Source organism: Gymnodraco acuticeps, unplaced genomic scaffold (genome assembly GCF_902827175.1).
Source record: "Gymnodraco acuticeps unplaced genomic scaffold, fGymAcu1.1, whole genome shotgun sequence".
Lineage (NCBI taxonomy): Eukaryota > Metazoa > Chordata > Actinopteri > Perciformes > Bathydraconidae > Gymnodraco > Gymnodraco acuticeps.
The window spans coordinates 26,328-44,172 of NW_022992199.1; the positions used below are offsets into that span (position 1 = coordinate 26,328).

The 17,845-nt window shown below is 38.7% G+C and overlaps 2 long non-coding RNA genes across 2 annotated transcripts; one reads left to right on the plus strand and one right to left on the minus strand.

The window, feature by feature from the left end:
- The first annotated feature begins 1,202 nt into the window (after positions 1 to 1,202).
- LOC117539403 lies at positions 1,203 to 2,769 on the plus strand. Its single transcript, XR_004567996.1, has 3 exons — positions 1,203 to 1,317; positions 1,933 to 2,038; positions 2,392 to 2,769. It is a non-coding gene; the product is annotated as an uncharacterized LOC117539403 (long non-coding RNA).
- A 273-nt stretch (positions 2,770 to 3,042) lies between these two features.
- LOC117539383 lies at positions 3,043 to 3,954 on the minus strand. The gene is made up of 3 exons (XR_004567995.1): positions 3,501 to 3,954; positions 3,368 to 3,401; positions 3,043 to 3,279 (listed from the first exon to the last, which is right to left on the minus strand). It is a non-coding gene; the product is annotated as an uncharacterized LOC117539383 (long non-coding RNA).
- Positions 3,955 to 17,845: the final 13,891 nt, after the last annotated feature.

Below are 17,845 nucleotides of genomic sequence, written 5' to 3' on the forward strand. Positions count from 1 at the left end.
CCTTCCCTGAAACTGCAGAGTGCAAATACTTATTGTATGATTTATGATTGAAACTTAGGTTCGGAATAAAAAAATGAAGTGCAACAACTTAATAAACCTTGCTTCAAGCCAAGGTACACTAGACAGACAATACTAGTGCAACTTGGCTGGCACTGCACAATTATCCCTCAATATAGAGACTTTGCCACTTTTTCAACGGTATACACTGCAGTATGAAAATGTATATCCTACAGTATAAAGTTCATGGTATTCGATATGAAACGAAACATTATGAAACATGACTTCCCTTCCCTGTCATAAATGTAAATGTAAGTTTTGCGTAAATTAGGTTTAGAAAAACCGAAACCCAGAAGGAATATAAAAAGTAATGGAAAGTAATCAAGTTCCATGACTTATTAATCATATTGATATTGGGATATCTACAGGGTACTTACAGTGGTGCAGTGATGACATGTTTTTGTAGGCCAGACCCAAAACTTAGCATCACAAGGGGTCCCACGATTAAAAGCCAATGGGATTTCCCCAGTCATAGAACAACATTGCGTAAACGTATGTTAACCACAGACAGACGTCATTCAGACTTCGAACCACAAACATGTTCAAAAACCATTGACTTCCAGACGAGGGAACCCTGAAGTGGTGAAATGCTACGTTTTTTGAGGGGGCTTTAGGACTCATTACTGCACCATTCTATTAATCATTGATACAAAACACATTTTTAAAGGAACACTTGCAACCCTGCAAATGATAAAAACAATAATCCCATATGCCACAAACATAATTCATAATTCAGAGGAATGAATTGGCATAAATCATGTAAATTAAAACAGTAAGGGCCGATTTCAGGGTGACACATTTAGAAAATGTTCTGTTATTTTAACATTAGGCTATAGGTGGGGTAGGTCATTTTGGAGAAATCTACGGTGGCCGGCAGGTGCAAACGCGGAACAACGGCCCAAAATGCATACATAAGCAGGAAACACCTGCAAATAATGAAATGAAAAACAACAAATCCTGAAAACAAATACAACAGAAAAACGCTGCATTTACAGAAATGTTGCAAACTAAATACAACACACAAACCACGAAAACAAACGCAACAAAAAAACGCTGCAAATACCAAAATGATATGCAAAGTCCAAAGCACGTACAAATCCCAAAACACATACAAAAAAACCATTCCGGAAGTGCTCCAGGCCTCTAGGGGGCGCGCTACGTGGAACAGATTGATGTCTGACCAGACATAGAGAGAACGAACAAGAGTGATGGAAATCGAGAGGACAGAAAGTTCATTTAAGTGGAGAAAGATATAAGAAGGTAAGTTTTGTTTTTATACATAGAGCGTCATATTTATATAGCTAGCGTTAGCGTGCCTAACTACTACACCAGCTGAGGAGAGGAGAGCTTCACGTGAAGAGAAGATAAAGTGAGGGAAGAACATTGTTAAAAGAGATGACAAATCAAGTGCAGGCAAATAACACGGGCCATAGTGAGTGCCGCGGAAAAAGGACATTTGAATTCTTAGCCGTTTGTTTATATGTATATATTTGTGTATAGATGTTGCAACTATACAGAGCTTTAGCAATTACCTGTAACTATGGTCATGCTAATAAAGCTATTGAATTGAGAGAGAGAGAGATGTGACAACATGTGAAGAGGGACAAAGTAATGACAGGAGAGTAGTGTGCATTAGACATGCTCAAGAACAAATATAGAGACATTCAAGGAGAGAGAGAGAGAGAGAGAGAGAGAGAGAGAGAGAGAGAGAGAGAGAGAGAGAGAGAGAGAGAGAGAGAGAGAGAGAGAGAGAAACACAGATTCAACAGTAAACATGATGTATCTTTCTATTTATTTAGCTAACCACTATTTAGACTATGTGTTTTTGATTAACTTGATTAAATGGATTTACTACATCAATGTATGTCTTTTCAGGCCGCCATGTTGTGTCCTTTCTGTGGCCAGCATCTGGGGACAGTTCAAGTGTTCTGTGGCTCCTGTGGCAAACATGTACAGTTTTTGGCAGAAGTTGAACACAACAGTAAGTTCACTTGTTTTATTGTATCTGTTTCAAATGCAAGAAATAAGGATTCAACACACTACTCTGTTTAGAATACTAATTGGCAGATGCATACACTAGTTATCAGCATGAAGGACACATTTTTTCATTGTCTGTTTATGTGAAATATGTAGAAGCCATCATTAAATTTTAGACCAATGCATGATTAAATACACAAAACAGCTTATATTATACATTCATAATTGTGTATTAGTTCTATCTTTATAGAGAACATTATACATTTAGAATCAGATTTTGAGACAGTGAGCGGCTGGGAAAGTCACACCGCCATGGGGCACAAACAGTTGCTGACGTGATGTTTTCTTCATTCTCAGGCGTTCCATAAGGAGGGTCAGGAACTCACGCTTGGGACCACCAGTGTCCCCTCCATCCTCAGTTTGTCCCTCGTCATCAGTGAACTTAACTGACATCTCATGAGAGGGATCGAATGAGGCACCTTTGAAGCCGCGGATTGCTCCATCCCACACATTGGCTCTGTTAATATTGAACCTGCTGCAAGATGTATTTGTTATTTTTGCAGAGAGTTCTGCAACAATGTGTGCCGCAGTCAGGTATTCTGTGCTGGGAAAGACAAAGTGATGTATTGTAATATTAAATGATGAAGCTAGTAATAAGATTTACAGAATAGAATAGAAAAATTAAGTGGTAATAGTAACAATTAATACCTTTGCTCCATTTTGTCTTCTGGCTCAGACTGGCTATCAATAATGATAAGTGCATACACAGTTGTGTAGTTGCTGCAGTGAGAAGACAGTTGAATAATTACTTTCAAATACATAATATATGCATGACAGTCATATTTACAAAAGGATGTCGATCCTCTTCCTGTTTTTTCAATACATTGGATTCTAAACTGACAACAGCACTTTGTCATACTCCTGCACAATCCTTGTAAACATTTGAAATGGATGCAACAAAAAATATCGGATCTTTGAAAAATATTTGTGGGTGTTTTTTGTATTGTCTTCACTAAGATGTCAGATGTTGTGGGTGTCATTTGGAAATGTATAAAAGTATAATTGTTCTGCTTCCTGGCAATGTTACCCACTGTGATTGGAGGCTATACAAACAAACAAATGTAAAATAAAGATACACAGCAAACAACTGTGTCACGATGCAACTGTCAACATGGTTTACCTATAGAAGTGGTTCTGACCCGGGGAAGACTGGACCTCTTCCTGGAATGGGGTTGGTGCTCCATCCTATTTTTACCCAGGAAACAAGTGCACACAAAGGTATTTATTGATTTCATGTTCACAAATTCAAACCTACATGTTTAATTAGTCTTACCCGATCAGACGCTGGTTGTGGGTGACTGAGAGGTCTGATAAAGGTAAACAACAAATATATTCAAACTACTGTACTGTTAAAACATTCTGCTTCTTGTGGCACAACATAATATGTTGACAATGTTTTATTTTACCCTGCAAACTGTTGTCCATTCGTGGAGTGCTCACTTTTGGAACATTTGGAATGTCCCACACCTGCATACAAACAAATGACTGACTGAAATAAAAATAAATTCACTTTAATTAAGAATAAATGCCACGATAAATCCAAACTGACCAAGGTACATTATATTGTTGACCGTCCTTTAACTCTCACATTAGGATTTACATTGAAGCACAATAAACCAACTCCTCTCTGCACCTATAATATATCTAATCTATATAATGTCAAGAGTTACATTTAGGTGCACAGACAGTGCTGTCTCTTGACTTGCAAGCTCTTTCACCAAACAAGCTAACGCTAGCTGGGTAAATATGACGCTCTTTGTATCAAAACAAAACTTACCTTTTTATATATCGTCTTTTTCCACTTCGATCAACTTCGTTTCCTCCGGCTTCAATTTGCAGCACTCTTGTTCGTTCCCTCTATGTCTGGTCAGACATCAATCTGTTCCACGTAGCGCGCCCCCTAGAGGCCTGGAACACTTCCGGAATGTTTTTTTTTTGTATGTGTTTTGGGATTTGTATGTGCTTTGGACTTTGCATGTCGTTTTGGTATTTGCAGCGTTTTTTTGTTGCGTTTGTTTTCGGGGTTTGTGTGTTGTATTTAGTTTGCATCATTTCTGTAAATGCAGCGTTTTTTGGTTGTATTTGTTTTCAGGATTTGTTTGTTTTTCATTTCAGGATTTGCAGCTGTTTCCTGCTAATGTATTTGTTTTTGGCCGTTGTTCCGCGTTTGCACCTGCCGGCCACCGTAGAACCAACTCGAGTGCGCGAGAATTTGAAAATACGCAACCAGAACAAATCTGCCACTTCCTTACAGAGCCCCTCCTCCAACACACACGAACGCGCACATGACCAATGAGGGCACGAGATAAGTTTGTGCACAGATGGAAGGCTGACAGGCAGGTAGGCCATCCAGTTACTTTAGCCGGGCCGGCTCAGAAATGTGTTTATGTATTTATTGTCAAATAATTTGATTCATTGATATGCATTATAGCTATTATTTATTATTATTATTTATTTATTTATGTATTTATTTATTTATGTATTTATTTATTTATTTATTAATTATTATTATTTATTTATTATTATAGCTATTATTCATGATAGCTATTATTGCTATCATTGCTATTCATTGCTATCGGGATGTTAAGAGCATTCCATGGAATATAACAAAAAGTGTTTCTGAAATAAATTACATACCCCACCTTTAAATGTACACACACTTCCTTATGGAGCTTATGATGACTTGTTGATGGATGCAGTAGTCATCAAGAGGCTGATAACCTCACCCACCCTGTGCTGATGTAGCTGCTGAAAAAAATCCAAAGTCCATTGGTGGACATTTATAACTGACTTCATTTTTACTTCAGCCTGCTTGTATCAGTGCAGGGCAAGGGCAAACGGCAGCCCATCACTCAGTCTGCTGAGAGGGGAAGGGGTCGTGACCTCCTCTTCTCCAAGCAGCCAGGAAGATAATTGGGGACCTCCATCACCTTCGACTCCCCCAAACTCCCTCTGGTACTTCCAGCTAATCAACCCCTCACCTCCTCACCTCTGCTGCTGCAATATTGCCAAGAAAGCATCAATCCAACAAGGACAAGAAGCAGGAAAGGCTTTTGTGGAATCCTCTAGAAACAATGCTATTTATTTAATGTTGGTTAAAATGTAATTATCCTTCATTTAGTGTATATTTCCCCCCAGCTGTAGCTCACATGGCTTTTACACAGTGGTGAAAAGCAACTAAGTACATTTACTTGAGTACTGTACTAATTTTGCGATCCTTGTACATTACTTGAGTATTTCCATTTCCCCTTACTTCTACCCAACTCAAATTCCAAATGAAAACATTGTACTTTTACTCCACAACATTAATTGAATACCTAACCTCTCAGATTCCCCCCACCAACAGCTGATTTGAGTCATTATTAGTGTCCCATCATTAGTTCAAAGGGATACAAAAAAAGAGTAAGAATAAAGACGGATTACTTAGCACAATTTGCTCAAATCTGTTAGTTATAGTAGATTTTTTTGTATGACTTTTTATTTATTCTACCAATTAAATACAAATATGAACACATACATTTGATACAGACAAGGTACCAGAACAGTTCTGCATGTGGTGAAGTACATTTACCTGAGGTACTTTTGCCCAATGTATTTGAATTGAATAGTAATTTATAAATCTACCCTTCTTTCATTTAGAAGCCAACTAGATCGACAACTTGAGTTACTTGATTTACTTTGTAAATAAGATTTCGAAAGCAGGACCTTATTTGTAACAGAGTATTTTTAAGATCAAGTATAGCTTTATTTAAGTATACAATCTGAGTCCACCACTGATTGACTGCTTGTTACAGTATGTGAGACAAAAATGTCTTTTCTTCTTCACGTAATGAATTCAAATGTCCACTGGATGGCAGACTAAGCCTTCCAGTTGAGATGGAGGACATGGAAAAGTGTTTTTGGACTTCTTCAGCTCTGTTGCTCTTCCCTCCATTAGGATGCACTCTCGGTCCGGATCTCCCCTGAATCCTATTACCTTCCCTTCTCATAACCACTGACATCAAACCCCGCAGACAAAATAAAACACTTCTCTGTGTCAGACCCTTGACAACACTATCATGTTGTTCTCTAACCACTTTCTATCTCTGTCTCTTTGTTGTTCTCCGGACTCCCTTCACAAAACTTTCATCTTGCAGGTTCCCTTCTTATTGCCTAATGAAGATAAATATCTCTGACCCAATTAGCTGTCTTCATTAAATTACATTCCACTGGCCCTCATTCAAACCACCAGCTCACACCAACCTGTGTTTTCAAAGTGGTTATAGATTTAATTAGCTGAGGACATTGGTCCATATCCATACTGATACAAGTCTGGAGATAGAAGCCTTGCTGTTGTGTTTATATATTGCAGAGGAAATGAAAAGGTTAGGCTTAAGTTGTCTAAGAGTATACGTCCACACTTTAAGGTCATAAACATCACTGTCTACACCTGGAACACAGCCATCATTAAATACAGAGGTAAATCCCAGATCAAATGTACTCTAAAGGGTCTGTGAGCATATTTCTCTTCAGTGATCGCAATGTTAAGTTAAATGTTTGTTTTCCTTGTGTCTTAATATTTGTCCTTGTTTGATGTTTGCAAATGGAGCGGCTATGATGCAACATTTCAGACTTGATCTGACAATAAATTAGTATCTTATCATATCGTATCAATAGAAAAACTGCTAGATACTGACATCAGAAAATCTACTTATATTTTGTCGCAAACTGAAATCCTTCTGTTTCACCTGTACCTTGACCATTAGAAAATAAAAAACAAGTCTAACACACTTAAAAGTAATGCTCTAGTACTTTAATTGTTTGGCTTATTTAGAAGAAAATATACTGGTACATTTCTTGTTGTTCTGAGTTGTTATGGTCTAAAACACCTATAGACCTGCTCCTGATAAATGTATGTAAAAAGGTTTCTGCTGCCTTTAATAAAAGCTTGTGATTTACAGTATGCATGTACAGTAAAAGCACAAATAGGGTTATCTGTTCAGTCTAAACACTGAGTAAATCTGTCACATACCGTTAGTTAGTTTTCACTTATGTTTCTGTTAGAGTGATTTAAAAGGAGCCTTTGAAAGAAGCTGCTAGTCAAAGACCTGCGAGAAAAAACCCTCCACTGTGACCTTTTCCAAAGGCGCATTTACTGCTCTGTGACAGCCGCATGAGTTTCCTTTTCCTGACAGTTTTTGTTGGAAACCAGTTTGAGTGAAAAGGGCTGTCTTTGCTGCAAAGGTGAACGTGGGATAAGAGACATCTGTGTTAAAGAAGAGTGAAATACAAACGTCTTTCATAGTCGTTCTTCTTCAGAAAGGAAGTGCTCTTCTTCTTCTCGCTTCTGAAATGCTTACTGCACACCGTTGATCAGTGGGAATCATCTGAATAAATACCCGAGGCTGGGTCACTGCATTAAAATGATCTTTAGAAGCATACACATATTGACCAGGTCAGATTTTGCACCTTTCGACACGGGCTGTTTATACGAGGTTCACCTTTAACCGCTTCTGCGTCCATTCATCAATGACCTTCAGAAACTTAGAAAGAAATGAAGGAAACACTCCTTTGCTCTCCCCCGGGATGTGTGTGACCTTTCTCACACATTTCACAGCCATCCAGGGAAGGGTTCTCTCAGCATGATGCACGCTGTTTTTTCAGCTCCACAAGCTCTGCGTTTATACAGAATTCACACCTGAGAGAACCCCAGTGCAGCCAAGGTCTCCACTGTGTCTGCCAACGCGCACCGGGACAAGCAGCAAAATAAATCCACACTAAAACACGCTGACATACCAACATAAATGATGGTAATGCACATTTTATTAAATTGCTTTGGGGCTTGGTGAGTAACAGATTACATGTAACGGGATTACAATAAAATACACAATTATATTACTATTACATCTAAAAAATTGCTAATACTTGAATCTATACAACTTCTGCCTGAATCTGCTTTATGGTTTTCACTTTCTTTGGTTCATTTGTTCTGTTCTTAATTCACTAGGTGAACCAATATGTTCATAAAATAGTGTGTGTAAGCTTAACTTTGCGTATTAAACTAAAACGGAGAATTTTCTATCAGCTCAGATTGTATTTCTGCTTTTTTAAACTGTAGTATGTGCTCATGTGTTTCATTGTAGGTGTAACAACACGTTCTCACTCCCAACCCGTCACATATTGACGGACGGTCAGGGCCCCTCCCCGTCACTGTATTACGGACAGGGTACCCCTTGGAAGTCAGTTTACAACGGGCAGGGCGTCCCATAGACCTTCATAAACCTCCCATAGCGTTGATAATAGACGCCATGAGAACGCTCCCCGACGGTCGGTTGTTATTGTCAATATTAAATTAATATAATAATAATTAATTTTGTAATAGTCACACTCGATTTCGCCGATTTTCTTGTTGCCCCAGCTGGTCGACACCTCTTTTAGCAGAAACAAAGGCTACATTAATGTATTAAATCGATGTTAATCCATGTGTGGTAGTGACAACGTGTTGGGTGTAAAGGGTGCTGCCTGCTATGCTGAATGAAAGGCAGGTTTTTGATCCTAAATATCTTGGTTTCTTATCTTACATTGTTCTGTTGTCTTAGATATTCCACTTAGTTAGAAAAACATACTTTTGCCATTTCCTATCTCTTGTATTTATTTGCATTTGATATTGAGGCGATCCAAAAGTAACCGACAGTAATCAGGTTACATGACTTTTATATTTTGGCACTCAGATTAAGTTACTGACTACATTTTTTGACGGGTAAATAGGAATTGTAAAGGATTACATTTGTAAAGTGAGCACCAGCCTCAACCCATGGTGACCAATCACATACCCAAACAATACAAGACATTTGCAGCCAGTAAATAATAATCCTAAATAATCCTTATATTTATTATAGCGCTTTATCAAAGACTCTCAAAGCGCTTTACAAATACAGATCATACATGTAATGGTCATCTACTGTGGACAATACCCACAGGAGCAAATTCGGGTGAAGTGTCTTGCCCAAGGACACAACGGCCTGACGCAGTGGGGCGGGAGCGGGTTTCGAACTGGAGTTCCCCAACGACCCCTTGATCTGATGATCAAACACACAGACCACTGCGCCACCCGTCCCAAATGCAGGGTAATAGCAGAAGATTGGGAGGTAAACATCCTGTTTCCGAGAATCCGCCTTTCTGCAAGGACATTAAATCATCATATAAGGAGAAATCCATCAGTGGAGGAGATGGAGGCACCGTTTCCACTAACAGTACCCTACATTACAATCCCATCACATGTACTTTGAGAGAGGGAAATCTGCCTCTGCTATCTCACACTGCCTACACTGCTTCACACATATCTGAGGTTTGTTGAAGGGTATTTTGGGAAATGTGAGAAATGGCTAACTGGAGCAGAAGTACATTTAGTAGGTTTAGGGAAATTGGGCATAAGACTGAAGCAGTTCATCCAAAAAGAACTCCTGTAAATCATTGAAAATAACACATTAATATGTCACATTAAAAGATCTAAAAGTGAGTTTTTTGGTCGCTTTTTATTGGGCTAGGGATTGAGGCTAGAGGATGTATTTACAGAAGTCAATCACACCTGTTTGGCCAAATGAAAATATCAGAAAACAATCTAGTGAATTTAGGAAAGAAACAAACATAAATCAGGTTAACATTTTCATCAGATTTACCATCAAGACAACCATCTCTGCTGTCGGAGAGAATCTTTAACCTTTATTTTCCTTTACATTTTGATCACTTACATAACAATAGTCAATGTACGATAATTTACACACATTTATTTTTGTGTTACCCAACATTCCTCACGTGTACTTAACTATTACAAAATATGACATTTCCAGATGAAAATGGGTTCTTCCTCCATTGGCCCACCAAACAGATATTCAAGTTATGAACAACCCAATCCACCCCGACCATATATTGGTAAATTAGTTTTGGTGTATTCTGAGGAGTAATGTCAACTTTTCTAATGTATAAAAGTTGTGGACTATTTTAGACTTTAGCCACTGATTACTTTTGTGAAGGTGTCCTTTCTTCTAGCTATGCCACAGTAGCTAGCTGCGTGAGTCTAGGGAACGCAGTGTTGGTCGGTCGAAACATTTTGTCAAAACACTCAAAAATGAAGGAACAGATTCCCAAAAAGAGATAACCCAGAGACTGAGGCCTTCTGATCATGGTGTTGTTTCTCAATACAAACTCTCAATAACTATTGCATGTATTGCTAAACTTGGTTTGGACATTTATAGTCATCCAAGTTGCAATAAGTTTGCCTCAACACCTCATCATCATCTAGTTCAAATTCGTATCAGTCCAACACCGACCAAATATTCCTCAGCGGCATTTTGTGTTTAGGACTAAATAGCAAATGTTGACACGCCAACTGCTTCTAGTATCTTCTACACAACAGCATGTTAGAAATGTCAATGTTAGCATGTTATTATGCAGACGATAGCATCAATGTGAAGCCCTCCTGTGCATCGCCAACAGAGCTGCTAGCATGGCTGCACATTCTCCTATTGAGTGCCTTGCTGAGGACATAATATGTTCAGGATTCAGCCTGGAAACCTTCCACCTTCAAGTCCTCCTGTGTAAATGTGAGGCCACCACCACCACCTTCATCTTCTTCACTCCAATGTAATTTATGTTGAGGAGAGTGTGATGTATTATGTTCGACATCCTTTTTTCATTATAGGACCAGGTATGGGAATGGGAACAGGCCGAGGTTGCAAACTTGAAAACAATTGACTCTGTACAACCCTTTAATCCTTCCCCCTTCCCCCCCGAGGGTTTTCTAAAAAGTCTCCATTCAGGCTGTCTACCGAGGTGCTGATAAACTGTAGTACATGTGACCCTCTTCACATGCGAATCAATAATGCTCTGTGATATCTTCGTTTTAATCTCGCCAGTCAATTACATTGCACCTGACAGGCTAATCTAGAAGAACGAATTACTGTTTGAGTGGCCCGTGGCAAAAGGGTATCGCTCCACGTAGAAGAAAAAGGGCTTTCTGGCTGCTTGTAGGAATCAGAGTGCAGAAAGAAAAATTACTTCATATCAAATTTCAGTCTCGACAAGAGACACGGGAGAAATAATTCACTCTTCATGTGGAAATCAATACGAGTCCGTGTTTGCAAACTTCCAGTCAATTTCAGGTTCATCACAAGATGCTGATTTGTTTGGCAGACTTTTCCATAAACTTCTCTAAGTGGAACAATTGGTCACATCTCAGCCACATGTCAAGAACAACCTATTAAGACTTGGACAGAGTGAGAGTGCATTTCCAGGATAAAGTGCAGGAGAATTACTCTTTTTCTCCGTGCAGTGGAAATGAACAGGTGGGGATATGTTTTCTCCGTGGAAATATACATGTATAAGCCTGCATTTTTGTATGAAAGGCTCTCCGCAACTTTCTTTTCCTTATGACAGTAAACCTTGTTTGTTTGTGTTTTTCTCTTTGCTCTGTGTATCTCTCCGTCTTGGGAATGCAGGATTAAAATATTAGCGCTTCCTATTCAAACTCTTCCCTCTAGTTCAAAACAAAAATCAATACGAGTTCCATTATGTAAAAAAATGTTCAAAGAAACCCATATCCCAAGGGTGGGGTCGCTCTCTGTGAGTTTTCGGGTGTGTTTAGACTTGAGGATATGCAGCATACCCCTCTGATACAACCAAACACTGCCTTTGGATGCACATTTGAAAGAAGTTCACTTGAAGCTTAAGCCTTTTTGGTTAGTTGAGATGGTTCCCTGTATGCAAAAAAGTTTGGGATAATCCATTTTTATAGTGTTTTCTGTTAAGTATTCATGATGAAAATGTTTGTGTGTGTGTCAAAGAAGGACTCTAGCTCCTGGGTGTAGTTGGTCACGGTGTTGTTGTACACAGGGAATGTCCCTTTCCACAGAGGGACTGAAATGGTCCGGTCCCTTGATGCTGTAAATAGAACATAAAGAAAAGCATCTTATTAATAGCTCAGAGTAGGGATGAATACAAACAGTAAATCGGATAAAAGCTAGCAAAGTCAAACTTATTCGAATGCAGACCAGCAATATATTCATGAGTTTTCTTTCTTCAGAGAACAAAATGAAGATTTGTGCTAGTTATGCCATTAAAGTGGTTACTCCCTGCTGCGTTAAAAACGGAATATAAATACAGTTATTTGTGATAAATCTTCTTTAATCTCGCTCATCGTGTTGAAAAAAAGGAAGGACCGAAGCAGGCTCTCAAACACACCATTACTCTGGACCTCTGTGGTGAATTTGTTCCATGCCAATTACCACGCCCCGTCATTTGTGCCGTCCAAACAGTAATGGGCAGCCTAACATGAGAGAGTGAGAGCATCCGTAAATAATTTCTCGCTACGGAAAGGGGAAGACCAGTGACCAGTAAAGTGGCCTTGCTGCTAATTAAAAAGCTACTGCTTGGCCTCATTAAAGCCTGCAGTCCTCCCAGGAAAAACTCCATGTCCCCGGCATCAAGAGAAGGAGCAGTCAGAGGTTAGGACTTAGAAAAACCAAGAGGCTTTGGGGAGGATGACATCCAAACCCAAATTAAGTTAATTTGATGTTCGGCGGCGGCCTGTCAAGCCCTCACAGAGTCAGGACTCCAGCAGACATTTGGCTAATAGGCAGGACGGCTCTGTGAAGAAACACTGGGGAGTTACTGTCACACCGTCTGTCCTCATCCCTCTCCGTCTCCTCACTGACACTAAACCTGCTGCCATTTTCAGCAAGGAAATTATAGTTCATTTGCCGAAGTTGCATTTGGTTTGCATTTTTCAAAAAATAATGATAATCATTTTAATTAAAGGCCCATGTCAAGCTTTCCCGGTTATTACCCATCCCCTTGTGTGTTATGTAGCTTTTTATGCATGTACACGGTCTGCAGAGTCACAACCCCTCAAAGTACACCCTGTAGCGAGTACAACTCTAACACAGAAAAGACCTGTCTGTGCTGCCCCAGAACGCCTCGTTGGAGATTTCTCTTTTTCCATTGTTTACTTCCTGGGTATGGTGACGTGACCATTCCAAAATGGACCCATTGGTCGTCACGCGGCAAAACTGTGGCGCGCTTACACTGTAGGTGCGCCACGTTTGGGGGGGGGGGGGTGCAGGTGCTAGTGGATGTCTCGCTGCCTTACAGAAACCAGGAAATGACACCAGCAGTAACCCAGCTCACACTGTCACACAGCGAGCTTCGCAACGTCCCGCCAACGTTCCGTCCCGCCTGTATGTCATTACTGGTGTCATTTTCTAATCTAATAATCACTGATGTTCCGCTGTAACGGTGGTGGACTCATCAGAACAGAGCGGGCGAGCTGACCAATCAGAGCACAGTGGGCTCACAGGGAGGGGGGGGGGCAGGAGCTCCAACAAGGCGTGTAGGACAAAGAGTGAATACACATACTATACAGAGATGCTGTTTGAGAAACCAATGTGAGTTTGGAATATTGAACAATATAAATCTATTCTAGTAGACCTCAACAATGGAATTATGATCGGTAGAAATGGCCATGACATGGGACCTTTAAAGGATGAAAACAAATGCTCTTTAAATGTTTTTGTTTGCCTGACATTTTCGACAAGGGAATTATAGCTAATTTGAGCGAGTTGCATCTTGTATTTTCGAGAGTCTCTGTGAATGCTTTGATTGACAAATTGCAGGTTACACAACATTATATCTGTGAACATATATTCACTGTGACGCTGTGTAGCCTCAGGTACAATTCATACTCTTTATCTCAGAGTAAGGATACCAGTATTTCTGCAAAAGGGAAGACCAAATTCTTCTCTTATCTTCTCTGTATTTATATTACCATATATGCCAAAACATTTCTAAAGATTTCTAAAGATTGTGATGAATCGCTTTTAAGTCAAGGTTAAATAACAGTTAGGTCTCAGGCTGTAAATGCTGATATCATCAAGAAAATAAAAACATCTGACATAACCGATTGAGCGAGTGGAATTGGACCATCAACAGAAAACAAAATTACATGATAATGCTTTGATTGACAATTTATGTATGGCATATCGTGATGTTGGGGACCATATATTGTCATTAGGCAAATGGAATTAGGAGTTTTGGTTGGACATCCCTCATAGCAAAATGGGAGATGCATGGGATGGAGATTTCAAAATGCCTTCCTTTGATTTATATTCAAATGAGATGTACACAAGAAATTGGATTCCACGTTATATCCCAAAGGATTCTTTATGGTAATATTCCAACACGTGGTTTAGAGGTGATTCTTCATTTCGCAGCGCCATGTGAGAAAGGTACATCAACAAGCAGAAATTAACGTTGACTCTACCGCCTTTACGGAAGCCCGCCTTCCCTTTTTGTTTGTGATTTTTTTTTTTAAACTAACAAATTACCACCTGGCCCTTTTCAAATGTACACTTGAAAGACATGTTGTGTTTTCTTCTCTGCTTCTGATGAAAGTATTCCCAGCAATAAACTTCAAAGGGATAGTAGAAGGGGAATGCTCCACAGATCCAAATTGTTTTCCATGCAATGTGAACTCAATCTAGTAATGATGAGATGAAAGGTAATTGCATCGTTAGGGGAAACATTATGGTATAGTAGTATAAATATAACAGAGTATTACTGTGACCAAAGTCGCTCTGGTTATTGTTAGATATGAGTTTGATGGATATCTAATTGGGCACCTTTCCACAGTTATTCATTCAAATGGAAACAGCAGTAATAATATGAATACGGTGTCTTCAAATAGGTACAATGTAATTTTGTTTGGAACTTCCCGGCACAGCCTCGGGCAGCTCTGGGGGACCTCAGACGCTCAGGGACAGAGTTTATCCTGAAATAATCCTGAAACCAGAACCTCATGATTGCTGTAATGGTATCAAACATTGCCATAAATGTGCCAGATGTCTTTGCAGTTTATTAAAACGCTAAAAAGACCTCTTTTCATTGCTTTTACGCTGCGTAGCCTCAGGTACAATTCACATTGTTTGTCTCAGAGTAAGAAAATCACCACTGTTTCAAAAATGTGACCTATTTAAAAAATATATTTCTGCAATTTCATAGACCAATTTATTGTTCTCTTCTGCCTACACCACTATATGCCTATATCTATACATTGTGATGACAGCATTACACAATCACTTTCCCAAGATTTCTAAAGATTCTTGTTCAACTCTTACTGGCAATTTTTCCTATTGCTGCTGCCTTCTGTTAAATCCAAAACCTATTCATATATCATCAAGATAAAGCAAAAACATATCTGAAATACATGTATCCTAATAACCATAAAAAGGAGACAAAATCATGTGTACAATGTATATTAAAGACATTATTATGGCTTTCATAAAACAAAAAAGAGTTTCTTTAATTGAGTATTTCCATTTTCTGCCACTTTCTACTTCTACCCAACTACAATAACAAATATATATATAATCAACACTTAATTAAGACTTGAGTTACACCTAGATTAAGTTCAAGGGCTACCCAGCAGTAAATAAAGTCATTACAATTATTTCAACCCTTTTCAGCTGTGATCATCATATCAATTAAATATCAATAATCATAACATATCATGTATATTATGCTGAGATGTGCCAATCGGCATGATGAGTATTCTTACTTTTGGTACTATAAGTATATTTTGATGCCATTACTTTTGTACTTTTACTTGAGTAACATTGGGATTGAAGGACTTTTACTCGTAACAGTATTCCTAATTACTTGTAATAATTAATAGTATTTCTACTTTAACTTAAAGTGCACCTATCATGCTATTTTAAGGCATATATTACGGGTCTCAGATATACACAAATATACAAAAACACGTCTATGATGTGTTTTGCTCAAAATACAAATAGATCATGCATTTTAGAAATCCCTCATATCCCTCTTTTGCAGCCCTGTTAGATAAACAAGGATTTTGGGTCCTTAGCTTGAAAAAAAAAAAAGAGGAGGCGGAGCTAATGCCGGATCAGAATTGTACCGGAGATAAAGTTAAATTCTGCTGTGATAAAACGCCATCCTGTTCTAAATCACATCAAGGATTATTTCTGAAACAGTATGGAGCTCAAATGCTTTTTCTCTAGCGGGTTTATCACAAGGTGAGTTCCTTTTTTTATTTCCTGCTTTTTAAACACATGCTCTCTCCAGTACAGGTTAGCTCTGAGTGTTAGCGAGGCTTGCTAATGTAAACAAAGACGCAATTACGTCCAAAACACGTCAGGCATTGTTTCTGATTGGAACTTTCTGTGGGTCCGCCGCCGATTTGACGTTATATCGGCTGTAAATCTGTATCCGCTCGTTGAACCCCCGTTTTTAAAAGATGTGGGTACGGAGGAAAAGAGAGAGGGTTTTATTTTCTGACGCTGCGTGAGTTCCCCGACACACCGGGGACACATGTTTATGTATAAAAGACATCAAAAAGTGCATTTTGCATGATAGGTCCCCTTTAAGTATATCTGATACTGTTTGAACATGTTCTGTTCCAAGGTTGGATTTTCACTTATTTTCATTTTCACTAGGTCAATGAGATTTTGAATAAGGGAATAAGAGAACTCGTAAATTCCAGTTTCTCTCTGGAGATGTTTTTAAATCATTATGAGAAACTTAGTGAACTCACGGAATAAAGAAGAATGACTAAAGGCAAAAAGAAAAAGCAATTTCCTTCCAAAATGTGTCTCAGCATTAGTGCTGCGTACCTGGACTCACATTCAGGTTCAGGTCCGGACTCAAGTCCAGAGGTTCAGGTTCAGGTCCGGACTTATAAGTCCGGACCTGAACCCATGGCTTGTGTCAAGTTGTGTGAGTAACTAAAGTGAACTTATTGTGAGCTAATTATCAATTGAAAATTAACTCATAATCAACTCAAATTCAAACTCATCAGGTTTATTGTGCTCCCTTCCAACTTGTGTCTACATTTCTCTACAAAGTACAAATGTAAAAAAAAACTTTTTGCCACTTAGTCTACAAATGACTTATCACAGCAACTACTACAAAGTTCAAATATTTATTTCATTTACCAAACTAAAGTAATCAAACAGTCCCTGAGCTGACTGAGCCTAAATCCCTAAAACGTTGCTGAAAGGTAGAGTAGACTATACGCATTACACTGTTACACACCTGGCTACTATACAGTATACACTGTAGTGACTGTACAGTCAGAGTGTACTGTAGGCTACTGTCTGTACACCATGTATTTTCTACAACTCTACATGTGTACATTATACAGTACATACTACATACATAGTGATGTACATACAGAAATTAAAATCAATGTTGATATGGCGTAATTTTGAATTAAATACACTATTTAATTTAAATCAGTTTTATTCTGAAAAAACCGGAAGTTCACACTATTAACTTAATACTTTTATTCTGAAAATTATTCACTTCCGGTTAGCATTAGCATGTGGCAAAATGCTACGTTTTCAAACCGTGAATCGAAGGTGAAATGACATGTGATACACTGAGCACACTGGGATTAGCACTCATTTATTGACGCTGAATAACGTTTATCAGGGAATGTTTAAATAATAATAATACATTTTATTTTTAGGCGCCTTTCATGACACCCAATTTGTTAAAAAAAACAAAAACAAAAAAACGCTAATAGGCAACAGAACATGATACAAAATAACGACAGACACCAGAATATACGTAAGTGCTAGTTTTTTTGCGAGTCCAAGTACCGGTTCTTTTTAGGATTCGCATTCTCCATCAGCAATAAATAAGTCATCAGGCTGCTTGATAATTGTATTCCATTCACTTGCATGCTAGTATTTTC